Below are 5,129 nucleotides of genomic sequence, written 5' to 3'. Positions count from 1 at the left end.
TCGGGACTCGGCAGTGAAGCCAGTGCTAAAGCGATCTCATATGAAGCAGCCCAAGCGGCGTGACTGCAGTTGCAGATGCCATATGCTGCAGGAGCCTCTGAAAATGTTTCAGTGGAACCTCTCTCCTGCCCTTTAATGAATTCAGGCTGTTCAGCACTGACTGAGCACGTTTGATTGTGAGACGTGCTGTCAGGTGGAACAAAGTCCAACTCCATACCGAGAAAAGAGATCCTCTGCACAGGGGGAGAGTATGCTCTTTTCCCAGTTGACCCAAAGCCCCAGATGGATGAGGTGCTGGAGCACCAGGTCCCTGTGTTCGCACAACTGCTCTCACAACTGGGCCAGTATGAGCCAGTCGGGACAGCTCGAAGGGGAGGACTTTGTACTGATATTCTCAACCCTTGAACGCAAAATGCAGGAACATATGTCGAGGCTGAATCGAGACATGAAAGTACGGGTCCTTCAGGTCGATCACTGCAAACCAATCTTAGGGTTGAACGCATTCAAAAATGCATCTCTGCGTCAACATTTTGAACGGGAGCCTGTCAAGGGCCCGATTCAAAACGCACAGGTCCAAGATCGGTTGTAACCCACCACCTTTCTGACTTAAATATCAGCTGGAGGGGCCGGCTGTCCTTTGCCAGTAGGACTGCGATTTCTGCTCGTATGAGAGAAGCATCCTTGCCCAGCACTAAGGTGAACTGAATGCCCCTGAACTTGGTGGGGCTCCGAGTGAACTGAATCTGACTGAGCCAGCGAGACGGCCTGGGAAGCGCTAGCCAGGTCTCCAGACACCGTACAAGCAGGGTTAGAGGAACCACAGACGTACCCGCAGTGGGACAGTGAGGTGGAGCACAGGGGCCCAACTCGGAAGGCACAGCATCCCGGAGTGGGGTCTGAGTGTACAACACTCGCCTGGCTCCAGGGTTGGGTAGGGGGTGCGCCAGAAGGCATTGCGTCCTCGAAATGCACACCACTGCCAGCTGGCGATAGGAGAGGGGGATGAAAGTGGCAAGGCACAACATCGCACACTGTCATCCTCGCAGTGTGCAGAGGAAACTGCTCTTATTTTGAAAATTTGGGTACTGAAAGAACAGAAAGAAAAGTCAACGAAAGATGCTCTGCCCAGCCCTCCTCTGGGTGAAGGAGTGGTGCGGTCACCATCTCCTGAAGAGCTGATTCCTCCATCACTGGGTCACCCGTCTCAGGAGCACCATTTGCTCTGACGTTTGGCAGGTCTGAGACAGGCTGCGCCGTACTGTGGCCTGGGTGTAGGATGCTGCTGTGGCCGTGGGGGGGGTTTCGTCATAGCGAGGGTGGAGAAGGCCTGGTTTTGGGCAGAAAAAGGTGCCTTCCATGATCTGGTAACCTCTTCAAGCACTTCCAGAAAGAAAGGCACTGGGGTGGGAAGCTGTTGATCAGTGTGCACTGCCCCAAGATACCAGTCGTTCAGCCTTGAGCGTTTGGGACACGGTGGAGGTCTCCACTTGAGCTCAACACTGTCAGCGGCCCGGGAAAGCATGGCCGTCAGCTCTGGGTCAGACTCAATCAATGTTACTCTCCCCAAAGGGTGACGCAGCTGAATCTTCATCCCTGGAGGACTCTAGCCCACCCTCCAATGCAGAGATCGGCATCTGATCCTCCGCCGGAGCCCTGAATGAAACGCTAGGTCCCTCATGAGAAGGACCACCAGTCTCACTCGGAAGCTACACAGCTTGCGATGAGCTAGAGGAGTGGGGGGCCCACGGACATGTACTCAGTGGGAAAGCCCCCACTGTGATCCTCAAGTCACTCTGGCTATTCACCAAAGTAGACCTCCCCCTGGTGGAGGAACTAGATTGGGGCAAAGCAGAGGGGACTTCACCTCGTTTGATGGGTACATGACTCATCCAAAAATGCCAGCTCAGCATGCTTAAAGGGTTAGTTCACCCAAAAATGAAATTTCTGTCATTAATTACTCACCCTCATGTCGTTCCAAACCCGTAAGACCTTCGTTCATCTTCAGAACACAAATTAATATATTTTGATGAAATCCGAGAGGTTTTTTTTAATCCTCCATTGAAAGCAATGAAATTACAGTCATTCAAGGTCCAGAAAAGTAATAAAAACATCATTAAAATAGTCAACATGACTGCAGTAGTTCAACCTTAATATTATGAAGCGACAAGAACACTTTTTGTGCGCAAAAACAAAACAAAAATAACGACTTTATTCAACAAATTCGTCTGTCCCCTGTCATTCTTATACGCTATTTTCGCTGCAGAGCTTCTGTGTTTACGTCTGAATGCCGGCTCAGTATTGGCTGGCACACCAGTATCCATTGGCTCGTTGACGTAATGTCAAACTTGACTGACTGAAAGGGAACACTGTTTTTGTAACATGGGAAATATTATTTTCAAAATACAAGTTGCTGTTTAATATAACACCCAGTGCCTGCTTGCATAAAGCACCTTATGTGTAATTTTCCCTTAAGATTGCCCTTAGGTTTCCCTTAAACTGGCTATTGCAGAAAATAACCTTGAAGTGTTTCTTATTTGTTACTAAGTATTAAGTGTGTCTTTAGGTGAAAAGTCATAAACCCCTAGAATTTTCCCGTGCCACGGCACACTAGTGTTTAAATAAAATAAAATAAAATAAAATAAAATAAATGCCATACAGTTAAGAATATATTGTCGCTGTCAGGCGGAAACCTTGTGTCTCCATATTTCGTCACTTTTGTTTTATTTTATTGTAGCATCTGGACCAATCAGAAATATATTATAATCAACAAATAATCTATAATATCCCTCACCCTACAAGCAAACCATTTTCTGAACCACCCCCAAACTGCAACTAACACACAGGCAGAACCAGGTGTCTAGATACAGGATACATGAAGACTGATAAGACTTGTTTACGACCCTAAGGAATTTGCAGAGAGTTGTGACTCTCACTTAATTGTTGTTGAGAAGGACAAATAAACCCGTTTAATCCTTTATATTCTATATATAACTACTTGAGAAATGTATAAACATGTATCCAATTTTCCCCTCTCATGATTTTCCTTTTATGGGTTCGGCCTATGTAATAATTTTCTCTTTTGAACTCTTTTGTATTAATGTTTCAGAGTTGCATACAATGGTTAACTAAAATCAGCATGTTTGGTCTCTATGAACTCCAATCTTTGTTCTCAATTTGTTAATTTACATTACATTTTGCTAACTCTGTGACACATTGGTATTATAAGAATCTAGAAGGTTCATCTCTCAAACACCCAATCCAATGTCTTATGCTAATATCCTGCTAGAGGACAAAGAGTCGTAAAAGTTCCCTCCAAAGGAACAACTCCTTATTGGCTCAGTCACCTCCAGAGGGTGTGACATCTTCACAGTTTAAAAATCACTGATCACAAGATCATGTGCAGTTCCTTTTCTGATAAACTCTGATGTAAAGATGATGCTGAGCTAGAAGTCTTCTAAGGACCCCCAAGCTTGTGCCAGGCTGCAGCCTTGTCTTTCCATTCACCAAAGATCCTCTGACTCCAACTGGTTCTCTCTCATCAAGACAACATCAGCAAAGATCAACGGGAGCCTCCACAAATTGCATCAGGACAGTTTAATTCAAATATGTGAGACATGCAAGTGTCAAACTTAGTCTCATTATTTGATATATTAAGTATCCTTACCCCTTTTAAAGAAGGGTGTGATAGAACTAAACTGATGGTTTGCTCAAGGCTGTTGATCTGCTGAATTTCAAACAATGCTATAACTTCTTGCTTTCCTGTATTCTGCTTCAGCTCTCTTTCCCTTGGTAAATTGTATGCATGTATGTGTATGAAAGTTAGAGTAGTTTAAGTGTTCAGTCTAGTTAATAAAGTCTTGTTTATGTCACAAGTAAAGTTGTCCATGTTTCATGCTCATATACTGGAGTCCCTAATCATTCTCTGAGTAGTACCGTACATTAAGAATGTTATTTCCCATAGCCCGGAAATGAACATTTCTTAGATTTAATAAACAATTCACTGGACAAACAGGTTAATTGATTGTAATATTAATTTTACTACTTCAAGTTAATTCTAATAACTGATCCAAATATTTATAATTAATAAATATTTGGGGGGCATGGAGAGATCGGAATGGGGGGCGCAAATTGTTTTCAAGAAAAAAACAGACAGGGCAGCATTTGGGTACTCTGTGTATTTTATTGCTTTTCAAGTACAATGTACATAAATAGGGAAAAACTCGCTCTACATTAGAGGTGTGCGAAATCAGGTTTTTTGATCGTAGACGATTAAAATGTCTCCACGATGTACTTTTAAAGAAATATGGTAGTATTGTGCTACAGCGCACATTCTATCAATTGCAGTTCTGGCGCCTCCATCCCAATACTGTACAACACGACGTATATTCACATCACATTAACGCAGCGGTAGAGTTACACTCACGGGACACTGCACTTATTCGCAACCACAAAATTGTTTGCGCATACATCCGAAGCACATGTGCACCAAAGCCTGTACCTGATTACTGGACTAGTTATCGATCGTGTCTGAGACTGTCAAATACACACAAGGTTTACATAAACACAGTTGGTTATGTCTAAAGTGAAATTAAACAGTTAGGAGAAAATCGGATGCGTGTCTGTAGTATAGATGCATGCAGGTCTTAAAGTGACAGCAGCCTGCCGCTTGTCCTTAAAGGGATAGTTCACCCAAAAATGAAAATGTTGTCATTATTCACTCACTCTCATGTTTTTCCAAACCTGTATAACACAAAAGAAAGATATTTTAAAGAATGTGGGTAACCAAACAGTTGCTGTTCCTCTTTGACTTCCACAGGGAAAAAAATAGGCTACTATGGAAGTCAATGGGGACCAGCAACTGTTTGGTTTCCCACATTCTTCAAAATTACTTTTATGTTCAACAGAAGAAAAGAAGCTCACTCAGGTTTAAAACAACTTGAGAGAGTAAATGATGACAGAATTTTCATTTTGGGGGGAACTATCCCTACTATTCCCCACTCTGGAGTCGGGAAACGCGCCGGCGCATTTTTCTGGATTTTTTTCACATAGCAGCAAAATCAACTTAAAATACTCTGTCATTTTTTGTCATAGAGACAGAAGTAATATATCAATTGTCTTCTTTTATTTGT

The sequence above is a fragment of the Ctenopharyngodon idella genome, chromosome 1 (assembly GCF_019924925.1).
Source record: "Ctenopharyngodon idella isolate HZGC_01 chromosome 1, HZGC01, whole genome shotgun sequence".
Lineage (NCBI taxonomy): Eukaryota > Metazoa > Chordata > Actinopteri > Cypriniformes > Xenocyprididae > Ctenopharyngodon > Ctenopharyngodon idella.
Note: the sequence above shows the minus strand (reverse complement) of the source record.